At 37.1% G+C, this 16,299-nt stretch overlaps 1 long non-coding RNA gene across 1 annotated transcript; it reads left to right on the forward strand.

Annotated features, from left to right (window-relative positions):
• The first annotated feature begins 252 nt into the window (after positions 1–252).
• Positions 253–9,436, forward strand: LOC134733739 (uncharacterized). The gene is made up of 4 exons (XR_010117358.1): positions 253–410; positions 4,437–4,501; positions 6,518–6,636; positions 8,001–9,436. It is a non-coding gene; the product is annotated as an uncharacterized lncRNA (long non-coding RNA).
• Positions 9,437–16,299: the final 6,863 nt, after the last annotated feature.

The following is a 16,299-nucleotide window of genomic DNA, read 5'->3' on the forward strand; positions in this document are numbered from 1 at the left end:
CCTTGACCTCTTTAACCCCAACCAACGGGGTACTTGATCCTAAGGTTAACAATGCGCGAGTAACATAGTGACTGTAGGTGTCTAAGTCAGTGGTCACTAATATCAAGGAATAAGCATGTGGAAATGATAAAGAACACTGCTTATTTTCCCTTTAGGAAAATATTTCCTAAACTATGTTAAAGTGATCTGGACTCTGCTGAACATCTAAATTCTAAATGTCTGAAAAATGAAAATCATCATTCAACGTTGTGTTCTTTTCATCAGCTTCTTGATGAATTCACTCAATTCCAACTGACAGCAGAAGGATTACTCACACTGATAAAGGAAATTGGCTGAAGCTACCCAGAAGGGCCACACCTCCAAAAGGTTTTTTTTAAGTACTTGAAACATTGATGCACGTGCCTCTCCTGGTAAGTAGCTTGTCTGTTACTAGGGTGACATGTTGCATGGGGTATGAGCAAAGGTTTTTGATGCTGAACTCCATCTCTTCCATTTGTTAGCATTGTAACTCTGGGAACGTTTCTCAAACTTTCTGAAATGCAGTTTTCCCTCCTGTGAAATAAAGATGATGCTCAGTGGAGGTCTTGAAACTGTGCTTGCCAGTCCCCTTGGTACAGGAAGTACACATGCTCCTGCTGCTGCTCCTTGAAACGCTGGCTGTGTTTGCCCTGAGGCCGTGCCTCAGCCAGCGACTGAGTGTGACAAGGATTCTCAGCCCTGTTCCTGGGAGTTGTGAGATTCCTTTGCTGGCAAACTTCAGCTTGAATATTCCCCAGGTGTCTTGCCAAACCTTCTTCAGGCTGCTTGATTCTCTAGAACATTTCCACACAACCTTCTCTCTCTCTCAGGATCAGACTCAGGTCACAGTCTGTTGGCTCCTTTCTATATTAACCATGTCTTTTTATTTTCTGTATTCTGATGCTTTGGTATCTGGAGTCTGCTAAACCTGGAGGGATTCCGCCCTCTTCCCCCAGGGTTAGCCAATTCCCAGAGATAATACAACAGCTTGCTACACTAGCATGCTTTTCAGATTCAAATCTACCAATTCAAAGCCCTTACACCCAACCACCTACCTTATCTGGCTCTTGCACTCTGGGTCACTATCCACTTGCCCTAATCACCTCAGGACCAGGTACCAGACAACTAAAGACAGCCGTTTTACCCTAGAGCCCACTGACATTGTTGAAACAAACCAGCCTGCTCACCCTGCCTCAGCCATTGCTTCCAGCAGAAACCACAATAAAGGGTTTTGCCCACATTTTCCTCTGCTCCCTCTGTCTCCCAACCCAACCTGGTGCTTACCTGGTAAGAACACATGGAAATGATACTTAAAGTTTCTTGGAATCAGGAGGCATGTCACACTGCCCAGGACACTACAGGGGTGTGCCAGGTTGTGGTAGAAGACAGAGGGAGCATAGAAAACTGTGGGCATAAGCCTTTATTGTAGTTTCTGTGGGAAGGAATGAGTGAGTCAGGGTGAGCAGGTGTAGGATTGGCTTGATTGAATAATTTTAGTGGGATGTAGGGTTTAAAGGTTGTCCTTCATTATCTGGTACCTGGTCCTGGGAGAACACCTGTGTGGAAGGAAATAAAATGTTTTAAGGGTGCTCAGGATATATTTTAATCAGGTATGGTAAGGTAGGCAGTCTCCCAAATAACAAACTTGCACATTTAATCCCCTCTTAGCGTTTTCTTCTTGAATAACCTGGACTAATTTAAGCTGCCTGCTCAAAATGGTATTTGTAGGCCAGGCACAGTGGTTCATACCTATAATCTCAGCACTCTGGGAGGCCAAAGTGGAAGAATCACTTGAGGCCAGGAGTTTGAGAGCAGCCTAGGCAACATGGTGAGACCCAGTCTTTACAAAAAAGAAAAAAAAAAGAAGCCAGGCCTGGTGGCACACACCTGTAGTCCCAGCTACTCAGGAGGATAAGGCAGGGGGATCGGTTGAGCCTGGGAGTCCAATGATGCAGTGAGCCTGATGTGACAGTCTTAAGTGACAGAGCAAGACCCTGCCTCTCTTAAAAAAGAAATGTATTCATAAGGGATAAATGAGGGATCACATAGTTTAATCGTTGTTGAATTCCTGGTGCCTAGCCCAGTGCCTGGCACAGGGATGGCACTGAAATGAAATAAATTGTGCAAATACTCTATCACAAAATAGCTCTCTAATACAAGTTACTTTTCTTTCCTGAGAATAAAATATTTTTAAATGATTGATCCTCTTCCTATCTCAGAGAAATGTTTTTCTCCGAGTTTTTCAAGTGACAAGTAAAAATTCTATTCTTTGTTTATATGTTTATAGATGTTTATGCCTTGCAAAACACATTAACACATAATTTTCTGATTTGATCTTTTCAATAACCTTGGGCTTGAAAAATATTACTATCCAATTTGACAGATGAGGAAAGTAACTCAGGTTAAGTAAGTCATCCAAGGTAGCACAGTAAGCCATGGCAGGATCTAGATTAGAACTTGAGTTTTAAAACTTTTATTCAAGACTGAGCCTGAGAAACAGCCATAATATAAATAAGTATCAAATGTATTTTAGGATTGCCTAAAACTTGCTTTATGGGTGATATACAACATTTTCTGAACTTGCTTTTTTGTACTATGAAGTCAGTCACAAGAATTTTCTGAGCATATGAAATTGGAAGACCATGTGTATTTTTAAAAAGAGCAGAATTAGCCTCTAAACTCTTAGTGATAGGATAATTTGGATGCCCATAACTTTCCATCAACCCAGGCATTGGTTCAGGCCCTCAGGCCTGACCCCCAGTTTGAGGATCATTTAGAAAACACTTTAATACATCTTACAATATAATGATACATTTGTCACAATTAATGAACTAATATTTAAGTCATTAAGTATAATTAATACTTTACTCACATTTCTTTAGTTTTTTACTGAATATTTACCTAATTACTAAAAAATAATGCTGAGGAAAATTAAATAATATGTAAATAAATGAGATAGTTGTGTTCATGAATTGAAAGACTCACTACTGTTAAAATGTCAACTCTTTCCAACTTGTTCTGTAGATTCAATACAATCCCAAACAAAATACCAGTAACTATTTAGGAGCTATGGCAAACTAATGTTAAAGTTTATATGAAAAGGCAAAAGTATAGACAAAACAATACCTAGAGAGAACATACTTGGAGGTTTCACACCGCCTGATTTCAAGTGTTACTGTAAAGTAACAAAAATCAGGTAAAAATCAAGATGATGTACTGGCAGAAGAATAGACACACAGATCAATGGAGCAGAATAGAGAGCTCAGAAGCTGACCTGCACAAGTAGAGTCAGCTGATGTAAGCTGCAAAGGAAAGTAGATAATCTTTACAAAAAAATAGTAGGGGAACAATTGAACATCTAAATGCAAAAAGCTGAACCTAGATAGAGACCTTACATCTTTCACAAAAATTAAATCAAAGTGTATTGAAGGCTTATATGTAAAATGAAAAACTTTAAAACTTCTGAAGAATACAGGAATCTACATGAATTTGGAATTCAGGGACAAGTTTTAAATACAACACAAAAGCACAATCCATGATAGAAAAGATTGATAAGTTGGACCTTGTTAATTTCATTTTTTATATTTTCGCTCCTGTTTTTATAATTCTATTTTCAACAGGTATAACATAAACTTTATATAGTATGTTCTGTGTTTTCTACCATTAGTATATTTTTTCTGTATCATTATAAAAAGAAAACACTGTTAATAATATAAAGAATTTCTTTTTAAAGAATGATATTTTCTGTGAGATGCATTGTTCAGTGGGATACTACTATGGTGGTATATATTCCTTTTTGGGTTTGCCCTACCCAAAGCCACTCCCTATAATTTGAGTAATGCTGACCCACCTTTCATTAGAGGGAAGACAAGAAACTTGAGGTTAGTAGGTAACTCTGACCATGGTGGTTGGTTCAGGGAGGGCACATGTACTATGTTAGGTCCCAGGTCATTTTCTGGAGCTATTGGGACTGTTAGCTTCCAGCTTCCAGTAGCCGGTGGACAAGCTATGCCTGAGAATGAAACCAACCAGGAGAAAGCCAAAGTGAAGAAGCTGAGAGAAAGAGTTCAAATCTAACAATAGACTTTTCAGTCATCTAAACCAATACATTTTCTTTATTTGAGAAATGTAGTTTGAATTGGGTTAGTATAGCCTGCCAGCAAGAGAGTAAAAGTTCTGATTAACAAACATTAAATAAATTTGAAGCAAAACTCTCTTTAAAATGTATTATCTGTCTTTGCTAAAAATCAAAATGATTGGTAAGAATCAAGACAAAATCATTACTCGTTTTCTTAACCTCTCTTTTCCTCAGTTTCTGTAAGGAGTGAATTTATAAGTCTGTTTGTGCTGCTGTAACAGAATACCACAGACTGAGTAATTTATGAAGAACAGATATTGATTTTCTCATCATTCTGCAGGCTCAGAAGTCCAGGACCAAGGTTCCAGCTGTCTGGCTGCATCCGCATATGGAGGAAGGCAGAAGGTCAAGCTCCCTGCATGGCACATAAAGCCTCTTTTATAAGGCCCTTAATCCCATTCATGAGGAAGGAAACTTCATGGCCTATCATCTCTCTCTCTTTCAAATTTGATTTTTTATTTTAGATAGAGGGGGTACATGTGCAGGTTTGTTACATAGGTATATTGCACCCAAATAGTGAGCATAGTATTTAATAGGTAGTTTTTCATCCCATGCCCCATCCCTCCCTCCCTCCTCTAGTAGTCCACAGTGTCTGCTGCCCCCATGTTTGTGTCCATGTTATGTACTCAATGTTTAGCCCACACTTAGAAGTGAGAATATGTGGTTTTCTGTTCCTATGTTACCTCACTTAGGATTTTGGTCTCCAGCTTCATCCATGTTGCTGCAAAGGACATTATTTTGTTCCTTTTTATGACTGCACAGTATTCCATAGTATACATGTACCATATTTTCTTGATCCAATCCACCACTGATGGCACCTTGGTTGATTCTATGTCTTTGCCATTGTGAATGGTGTGGTGATAAACATGAATGCATGTGTCTTTTTGGTATAATTATCTATTTCCCTTTGAGTATATACCGAGTAATGGAATTGCTGGGTTGAATGGTAGCTCTGTTTTAAGTTTCTTGAGAAATGTACAAACTGCTTTCGAAAGTGGCTGAACTAATTTTCCTTCTCATCAATAGCATATAAACTTTCCCTTTTCTCCATAGCCTCACCAACATCTGGAATAACTGGCTAGCTATATGTAGAAGAATGAAACTAGACCCTTACCTTTCACCATACACAAAAATTAACTCAAGATGGATTAAGTATTTAAATGTGAGACTTCAAACTATAAAAATCCTAGAATAAAACCTAGGAAATACTCTTCTTGAAATCTGCCTTGGCAAAGAAGTTTTGGTTAAGTCCCCAGTAGCAATTGCAGCAAAAACAAAAATTGACAAGTGGGAGAATGAAACTAAAGAGCTTCTGCAGAGCACAGGAAATTATTAACAGAGTAAAATAGCCTACAGAATGTGGGGAAATGTTTGCAACCTATGCATTTGACAAAGGTCCAATATCTAGAATCTATAAAGAACTTAAATCAACAAGCAAAGAAAAAATAATAATCCCATTAAAAAATAGGCAAAGGACATCAACAGACACTTCTCAAAAGACATTCCAGCAGCCAATGAACATATGAAAAAAAGTGCTCATTATGACCAATCATCAGAGAAATGCCAGTCAAAACTACGATGAGATATCATCTCATGCCAGTCAGAATGGCGATTGTTTATAAGTCTAATCATCTCTTAAAAGCCCCACCTCTTAATACGATTACATTGGCAACACCTTCATTTTGGAGGGAACATATTCAAACCACAGCGGGAAATAATAAAAGTACTTACCTCGCTGGGTTGTTTTGAGGATTGCATGAGTTAATATGTGGCAAGTACCTGGATAAAATTCAATGCTAGTTGTAAATGAGTTAATATGTGGAAAGTATCTGGATAAAACGTAAATGCTAGTTGTGTTTTTTGTAATTGTTTTTGTTGTTATTTTGCTAATCTTGGGACCCAAAAATTAGATTTACATTGAAGTATCACTTAAAAATGGGGATGTGTTCTGGGAAATGCATCCTTAGGAAATTTTGTTGTCATAAAAATATCAGAGTATACCAACATAAACCTAGGTAGTATAGCCTAGTGCACGTAGAGGCGATGTGATAGAGCCTATTGTTCTTAGGCTACAAACCTGTATAGCTTGTTAGGTGCTGAATACTTCAGGCACTTGTAACACAATGTAAGTATTTGTGTAGCTAAACATATCTGAACATAGAAAAGGTATAGTAAAAAGATATATAAAAGACAAAATATGGTACATCTGTATAGGGCACTTCCTTGAATGGAGCTTCCAGGACTGTAAGTAGTTTCCCTGGGTAAGTGAGGGAGTTGTGAGTGAATGTGAAGACCTAGGATATTACTATACACTACTATAAACTTTCTTTTCTTTTCTTTTTCTCTCTCTTTTTTTTTTAGACCGTTTCACTCTGTCACCAGGCTGTAGTGCAGTGGCGCGATCTCGGCTCACTACAACCTCCGCCTCCCCAGTTCAAGAGATTCTCCTGCCTCAGCTTCCCGAGTAGTTGGGACTACAGGTGTGTGACCACCATGCCTAGCTAATTTTTGTATTTTTAGTACAGATGGGGTTTCACCATGTTGGCCAGGATGGCCTTGATCTCTTGACCTCATGATCTGCCCACCTCAGCCACCCAAAGTGCTGGGATTACAAGCGTGAGCCACCGCACCCAGCCCTACTGTAAACTTTATAAACACTGTATACTTAGCCTATACTAAAGTTACAAAACAATATTTTTCAGTAGTAAATTAACCTTAGCTTACTGTAACTTTTTATTTTATAAACATTTTTAAAAACCTTTTGATTCTTTTGTAATAACACAGATTAAAACACAAACACATTATACAACTGTAGAAAAATAATTTCTTTATATAGTTCCTCTATAAGCTTGTTTCTATTTTTAATTTTGTTTCTTTACTTTTTAAACTTTTTGGTTAAAAACTAAGACACAAACACATGCACTGGCCTAGGCCTACGGGTTCAGGATCATCAATATCACTGTCTTCCTCTTCCACATTTGGTCCCACTAGAAGGTCTTCAGGGGCAATAATACACAAGAAGCTGTTATCTCGTATACTAGCAGTACCTTCTTCTGGAATACCTCCTGAAGGACTCTCCTGGGGCTGTTTTACAGTTAACTTTTTAATCTATAAGTAGAAAGAGCACACTCTAAAATAAAAATTAAAAGTGTAGTATAGTAAATACATAAATCAGTAGCATAGTCATTTATTATCATTATCAACTATTATGTACTGTACATAAATGTATCCACTATACTTTTATACTACTGGCAGTGCAGTAGGTTTGTTGACACCAGCATCACCACAAACACATGAGTAATATGTGTTTGTGACTTTACAATTGCTGCAGTGTCACTAGGTGATAGGAATTTTTCAGCTCCATTATAATCTTATGGTACTATGGTCATATATGGTCCATCACTGACCAAAAGTCCTTATGTGGTACACAACTATACCTTAACATCTTATAGTTGTATATCATTTTACATAATAGAAAATATATACAATCTTATTTAATTCGCATAGTGATCTGGTGATATGGAAATTATTACACCCATTTTATCATAGAAAACTGAGGTTCACAGAGGTTAGATTCCTGGCTTAAAGCCAAAGACCCAACAGTGCAGAGCCAGAACCAATGTATTGTGATGACATGGAAAAAAGATCTTTCCCTTTATACCAGTTTACAATCCAACATGGGTCAATATCTGCTATGGGCTGTTTCTGTTTTTCCAAAATTCATATACTGAAACCCTGATTCCCAATATGATAGGGTTGGGAGGTGAGACCTTTGGGATGTAACTGAATTTGGATGAGGTCATGGTGGTGAAGTTCCCATGATGAGATTGGTGCCCTTATACAGGGATGAAGAGACCCCCAACTGTCTCTCTCCACCACGTGAGGAAACCAGGAAGAAAGCCCCCACCAGAACCTGGCCACACTGGCACCCTGCTCTTGGACTTTGCAGCCTCCAGAATGATGAGAAATACATATTTGATGTTTAAGCCACCCAGTCTATGGTATTCTTGTTACAGCAGCCTGAACTAAGACAATGTCAAAGCATGAAATATTTTATTTCCTTCCGGATACAGAATCACAACTGTAGGTCCAAGTTTGGAATAGGATTAATAATGTTTTCTGACAAACAGTGAGACTATGGTATATAAGTAGAGCATAAATGCTTCAGTGAAAATTATGTTAAGAAGAAAAGGCCTTAAACCATTGAATTTATAGGGAACATTCCATTCTCCTTGCTATAATGCAATTTTTGCCCATATCTACCTGCTCTGATTAATGATAAGGCTTATGAAATGGACATTTGTAGTGTCACAAAACCTTTCATGCATTTTACAAAGGATATCATTAATAATCAAGTTAAAATAACCTCAAAGGAAAATATCACATTTCTTTAAAAGATTTAGTGATGCTCAAAGAATGCAATCTTGACTTTTCTGCTAATGAAATAGCTCCCAAAGTTTACAAGCATTTGTAATGCTATATGTTTAAAAAATGAAATAGAAAGTATCATTTATTTTTTGGAAAGTTTGTGTGCATTATACCAGTTTGGCTTGGAATAAGTTTGTGTTTATTTATTCTTCAATTTATTAGGTCTTCGTTGAATAATAATTATTTTCCCAAATGTGCACTGAAGTTACAAAATAAAACAGACACAATCCTTGCCCTCAAATTTCTTATACTATACTGGGAAAGATAGATATTAGGAGGGTAATATTAACATTCATCAATAAAGGACATTTCAGATGTAAGCAAGGATACTATGGCAGCCTAGAGAAAAAGCATCTAACTGTGTTTAGGGTGTCAGGAAAGTCTTGAAGGAGACCTAAACTTGGCTAGATAACTTAGAGTCCAAAAAGGTCAGGGTAAGAGTTTGGAATTCCATGCAGAGGAAAAAGCCTAAGACCAGAGATTGGAGACTGGAGTTGTTGGTGAATCATGGCTAAAGAGATAAGCACAGCACAGGTTAACAGAGGTCTTGTGAACCATTTATGGAGTACTGGCTTTGACTTTTTAAGTGATTTAAGCAGCGGAATTATATAGCTGATTTACCTTTCAGTAAGAGCTTCTTGGTTGCAATGTGGAAAATGGATTTGAGGGTGTCATTACTATTAAATTTAAGACATTACCTCTATCTCTTCAGAGATATTATTTTCTGTGACAATATGATAATGAAATGTGTTTCAACATATTCCTTTTGACTATCTCTACTCCCATACCCCTCTCCCAAACTCAGGCCCTACGCAAACCCAGTAGTTATCTCTTAATACTCCAATATAGTGAAGACAGCCCACCATAGGAAAGAAACACACACATACACACCACACACACACACACACACACGCACACACACACCCCTTTGACTCTGTATTAGTTATTTATTGTTGCAAAACAATTATCCCTAAACTTAGCAGCTTGAAATAACAACAAATGTGTATCATCTCACAGTTTCTATGAATCAGAAATTCAGCTTAGCTGGGTGGTTTTGGCTCAGTGGTCCTTGAAAGTTTTGTAGTCATCAGTTTAGCTGGCCGGCACTCATCAGAAGTCTTGGCTGGAGGATCCACTTCCCTGACGGTTCACTCAAATGGCTGTTGCCTAGAGGCCTCAGTTTCTTGCCATGTGGACCTCTTCACAGGACTCCTTGTGTGGCTTCATGACATGGTGGTTGAAACTGGACACCACCTCAGCCTCAAGATGCCAGACTAGTGTTCTTAAAACATTTATGGTTTTAGAATTTACCCAGAGGAAGAAAACACAAGTTCAGAGATGACAATTTAAATCACCTGAGACTGAGTTAATTATCTCAAATGTGACCAAAAGTCATTATGTTTGTCTAAACTTACATGGAATCATCTGAAAAGAGTTGCCTACCAGAAGAAACCTGGGGGCTAAGTCTGAAATCAAAACTAGTTCTAGACATAAAATTCTGTTGGATAGAGGCAAATCTTCTAGGCTGTAATTGATGAAATAGAATAGAAGGTAGTGGGGAATATGGGCTAGCTAAGCTAAGGCTTGTTTCCAAAGACTCACTGAAGACTCAGTTGTGGCCCAAAAGATTACTCAAGAACACCTAACTTCTAGATCTAGTATAATTTGGACTCAACTCTAAGAATTCAAATCTCACATATCTACTTGGGAAGCCAAGGATGATCCAAAATATTATCGTAATACTAGTATGCAGTAATTCTTAGAAGCCCAAGTGAAAAGCCAAGGGAAACTAATAATAATCTGAGTGTCATTTAACTTGAGACATTTGGCTTAATAATATTACAATAATGTGTACTCCTTTATAAAGGTGTTTTATAAAGGAATTTTTATATGTATTATAAAAGAATTTTATAAAGGAATTTTAAATGTATTTATAAAGGAATTTTTAAATGTATTATGATTTCTTGCATAAAGATAAAACCTGATAGGCAATAGAACGCATGTTAAAGAGTAAAACTCAAATGAGATTTTCAAAAGCATCATGTCTACCTTAATAAATTATGTAAAAGATTGATGATCTTTTACATCATCAACTTAATTAATTAAAACCTAAATGAAAAATAAAATATAGGCAATGAAGGAAACAATTTCTCTATGAAGTCTTCCTGTAAAATTACATAAGCAGTTTTAATTCTGTTTTTGGCACAACTGAAAATTACTATACTTTCTGTCTTAAATTACTACTTCTTTCAAATTTTTATAAATTCATCATATGTAACTGAGGATGTATTATAATACCTATCAAAGCGAAAGATCCACTGGACAAAGTTAAACAAGCAAGGGAGATGTTATTCAAGGCTATTGCCATAGGGGAATGACGCCGGAGCTCAGTATCAGCTCAACTCTGTTGAAACAAAGGCCTGGGGAGTTTTTAAGAGTTGAGAAGAGGGAATCACAGGTCAGATGTGTTTGCTAATTGGCTTTACCTAAAGGACAAGTGAATTTTCTCTGAACTTATGACAGTAAGTAGTTTTACAACTTGGAGCAAGGCATCCACTGAAATTTGGCTCCCACCCTCCCACAGAAACTGGGAAATAGGAATGCTGTCTTCCTTGGTGATTATATTTCAAAGGGATGACTCTCAGACCCTTAAGAAAGATAGTCCTGGGATGTAAAACTGGCGAAAGGATTGTCAAAGTTTTATTTTGTTTTTAATTGCACATAATTGTACATATTTATGGGACACCATATAATGTTTTGATACATGTATACATTGTGTAATAATTAAATCAGGGTAATTGGCATATCCATCACCTCAAACATTAATGATTATTTCTTTGTGGTGACAAAATTCAAAATCTTCTAGCTATTTTGAAATATACTATACAATATTGTTAACTACAGTTGGTCAATGAGTACAAATGAGCAGTTAGATAGGAGGAATGAATTCTGGCAAAAGGATTTTTTAAAAAAAATTTACATCTCAGAGGGGCAGGGAAAGAATCTAAAATTACGTTTTATTTATTTATTTATTTATTTTATTATACTTTAGGTTTTAGGGTACATGTGCACAATGTGCAGGTTTGTTACATATGTATCCATGTGCCATGTTGATTTCCTGCACCCATTAACTCGTCATTTAGCATTAGGTATATCTCCTAATGCTGTCCCTCCCCCCTCCCCCCACCCCACAACAGTCCCCGGAGTGTGATGTTCCCCTTCCTGTGTCCATGAGTTCTCATTGTTCAATTCCCACCTATGAGTGAGAACATGCGGTGTTTGGTTTTTTGTCCCTGCGATAGTTTACTGAGAATGATGTTTTCCAATTTCATCCATGTCCCTACAAAGGACACGAACTCATCATTTTTTATGGCTGCATAGTATTCCATGGTGTATATGTGCCACATTTTCTTAATCCAGTCTATTGTTGTTGGACATTTGGGTTGGTTCCAAGTCTTTGCTATTGTGAATAGTGCCACAATAAACATACGTGTGCATGTGTCTTTATAGCAGCATGATTTATAGTCCTTTGGGTATATACCCAGTAATGGGATGGCTGGGTTAAAATTACGTTTTCTAAAGCAAATGCTCTAAGAAAAGGGAGGTCAGGAGCCTAGAGTCAGGAAGAAGCCTGCCTAATATTTGTTCAAGCTGTGGAGAACATTAAGGCTGTTTTCGTCATACCAAATCTATATTCTCACGTATGTTTTTCAGCTAGTCTGTTAACCTTTCACCAGTGACAGACTCTACTTTTGTGCCAGATTTCAAGTCCTTTTCCTTTATTTCAACTAACATGTCAACTGAGGCAGGGGTGAGAACCAGACACCACAAACTGGAACTCAGGGCAAATAAGCGCCCTTGACACCCATTTAGTGTAATCTCCCCAAGTCTCTAACCATATCTTCACAAATAGGTGAGAATCTTTTCTGTACAGAGACTTTCAAAAGGGCCGCCCCTGCCCTCAATAATCTCCTACAACATCTTACAGCCCTCACAGGCAAGACTTCTTTCACAAATCTCACTCAAATCCCTCATGCTCCATTTTAACGTTCTCCTAGCTTCTCTTGGAGATCATCTTTTTCTCACCCTCTGTGCAACTATTCTTGGTGTAGTTAAAACATGAATGTTCCCCCATCCATTCACTTTTGCATGCTAAGTTATTCCAGTCCCATTCTATGTCTTATTTTTCACAGCTGACTCATCTTTGTGCTGTCATAGTTTAGTACAACTATTTGGGAGCTAGAGAAATCTAGATTCTAATATTAGGTCTCCCACTTTTGTCTGGCTACAAGCCTTAGACACAATTACAGAGGCCCAGTTTCCTCATTCGAAACTAGAGTCAATAAAGTTTATTTTGAAGATTAAATGAGGTAATGGGTTGAATATGCTAGAGACACCTAATAAATACTAGTGCTCTTCACCTTCCTTGTTTTCTGAACTGCTTATTTGGTGTTTTTTGACCAAGTACACTAGCCCCTGCTTTTTCCTTACTGAGAAGTGAGAAAAAATAATTCAACAATACATACAGTTTTTTAGTTTCACCAGTGATGAAATCCATATTAAAGTCATATAATATATGTGAAGAATTGGAAATATTGATCAATCCTTTATTTATTAGAGTAATGGGATAATAATATGGGAAGCAAAATTATGGTTCAATATGATTGATTTTAAAGGGGCATTAGAAAAATCGTTTTTCATTTAATCTCTCCTAAACAAGTTATGCCAATTTTCTTAAGTTCACAAGAGCCAGAAAGGCTTGCAGATTCATTTCCGCTCTCTGATTAAGAAAAATGTCACATATAAATAGTAAGAATAATTCCTTTAGTGGAGGGATGTGGAAGAAGAAACTAGCTTATCTGATATACTAATGATACAGTAAAGATATCAGTTTTTAAAAATAATTAATTTTAATGAATTAAATAAGCTTGTAAGACCACTTGTCAATGCTTTCTGTTACGGATATAATATATTCAGCAAACACATCTATTGTTCAGCTTTCTGGGAAGAAAAGGAAAAGAAAAAGAATAGCCTTTAATTACTTACTCCAGGCTTATTTTAATTTAATTCAGTTTATTTTTACTTTGACTCTGTGTTAACTTGTAATACATAGTCGACTGTATCATTCAACCCTTCCTTAAAATTAAAAGATCACTTAGAACGTTTAATTAAGTCCCCCAAACAAATACAAAATCAAATTCTTATCTAAAAACTGAATGAATTCTGTCCTCAAAGGACACATGAGAATATTAGTCATTTTAATGAATTCAATATCTTGAAAATTGTCACCACAACTTCCTTGATATTCAGAGACGTCTCCTTTATCATGAAGGGGATCTGTTTCTGGTGCATTTCTTCTTCCAGTCAATATGACATTTATTGAGCATCTAACTGTACAAAGCAATGTTTTAGACACTTTACTAGTCACTGTGAGAGACAGATGTGGAAAACATGGCCTCTTTCTTAGGAAACTTAAAATCTATGCGGAGATACAAAATATAGAGAAGTAACTATACTATCAGGCATATTTCTCATTTTATTTCTTGTTTGAGAATTACCATATTACCATTTCATTGCTTGGAAATTATTACCTTTTGTTAGGCAGGAGAATCAAATGTTAGGTTGGGTTGTGAATGAAGGCTATAATTTGCTAAAACTTGTCAATGATATAAGAAGTAGAAGGCTCGGTAGTATTGAAGAGAGAGAATTATCATTTGGAAAGGGAGCAAATGCGAATAAATTTTGAGTGTATTTTATAAATGAATAAGAATGAAAGTGATTAACAATCAGAAATAATGTAAAGAATATAATTACATTGTCTGATGCCCAACATAAAACAATTTAGAAATTTAATACTGTCCTTAAGTCATTGGTAACTAAATATCTGCTCACTGCTTGAAGCTTTTGCTGAATGAACTTGATACAGGATAGCACAAAGTAGCTAAGGCAACTTTCGTGCTAACACATATTTATTTCATACTAAGAAATTCAAACCACTTCAGAGTAGAACTTCATAATGGCTGTCCCCCTAAAAGCATCTTCCGTTCAGCTGGGGCTTTGCACGTTGCAATTTATATTGTAATTCCAACACAGTGGTTTATCTGTGGAAAATCAATAACTAATACTGGCAATAGCCAAAGTAAAGCAGAGTTTGTATAGATGAGGATGATGTAACTTGATCTTGCCTTATGATACAAACATCTGCTACTATCACTTGGTCTGGGTTAAATGCTTTAACCGAGCAACCGATCCGGTGGTGTAGTGTTGGGTAACAAGAAAGTTAGGACTGCAGCAAGGGTGTTATATGCCCTCATTTCAAATGACAGCTAGGTTTATTCTCACAAACTCACTGAACAAAAGAATGGATTCTGATCTAACAAGTGATTTTAAAACCTACTGGCTAGTACTCAGCTGTTCAATTAAATTGAGCTTAGAGAGAAACAATTAATAGAAGAAATTTAACTTTTGAAAAAAAACAAACAAACTGCTTCTAAAGACAGCTTCACACAGGATTCAAATCTAGTCCTTCTGAAATACAAGTCATGTTACAATACACATTCATCAAAAAGTTGATAGAAAGGACCTAGTTCTCCCCCATTAAAAAAATCTCTCTCTCCTCCCTCTCCCCCACACCAATGAGCCAATAACTATTATAATTTAAGTAAAAGCTGAGCATAGCTAGGCCTTGGCACCTGACACTACATGAGGTTCTAAAATGCTTTCTTAGAGAGGTAGGGGCTGCTGAGGTTGTGAAACTGCCTGTCCTCACCTTTCAACCCTTAACCCAGAGCCCAGCTTGGCTCTCCTGTGGCTGGAGTGGGAAGATGGTGCTGGCTCTCGCCCTTTGCTGTCAGGCACGTGGGCCCTACCGAAATCTGAGGCTCCTCAAGTCCCCAAAACACACCCCTCACGCACTCGGGTTGCCTTGGGAGCTCCAAGCTATCAGCTAGAGCATAAGGACAAATAGGCATTAAAAATAAGAGGCTAAATTCTGGCAGTTGAAAATAGAAGAAGAGATTTCCCTCTCCTCTTATTCAGAATATTTACATTAGAAAACTTGTCATTGTAAATACTTTCTCTTCTCTTTGAAATGTGTATAAATTCTTTAAAGATGAGATAGGCCTTTTGTCAGCTTTATGACCTAAGAATGTATTTTTCAGGGACCAGGGATCCATCTCTTTGAAATGTAAACATTAAAAAGAAAGCACCCCTAGTTTCCAGTTTCTGTGGGAATGTAGGAGTCTAACTTCATTGGACAGGCAACCTGCTCCAAGTTGCAAAACCACCTACTGTCATAAAAACATGAGAAGTTTGTTTTACCTAATTGTAAGCCAATTAGATAACACAGATGGTCACCTCAATTACCTAATCAGATAAAGTAGGGATCAGCTATGTGTGACCAAAGGTGTTGTCAAGCCTTGTTATTTGAGGACTAGTTATTGTTTATCTTGAAAACATGGATGTAATGGGTTGTATCTGCTTAGCTACAGAAAAGAGTGAGATTTATTTTCTGCCTTTGCAATCTCTTATGCAGATTGCTGATGATGAGTATCACATGCTGGCTTAATGCTTAACAGTAAGTTTTTTTTTCTCTACTACCTTTATGGAAAGGATTTCTAGGTTGAGAGAAGATTTTATTTTTTAGTGCATTTTCCCAACACAGGCAGAGTCCAATTGACCGCTTAGGGAGCCCTGAGTTTCTGCCTGGGAGCCAT

This window comes from Symphalangus syndactylus, chromosome 12, assembly GCF_028878055.3.
Source record: "Symphalangus syndactylus isolate Jambi chromosome 12, NHGRI_mSymSyn1-v2.1_pri, whole genome shotgun sequence".
NCBI lineage: Eukaryota > Metazoa > Chordata > Mammalia > Primates > Hylobatidae > Symphalangus > Symphalangus syndactylus.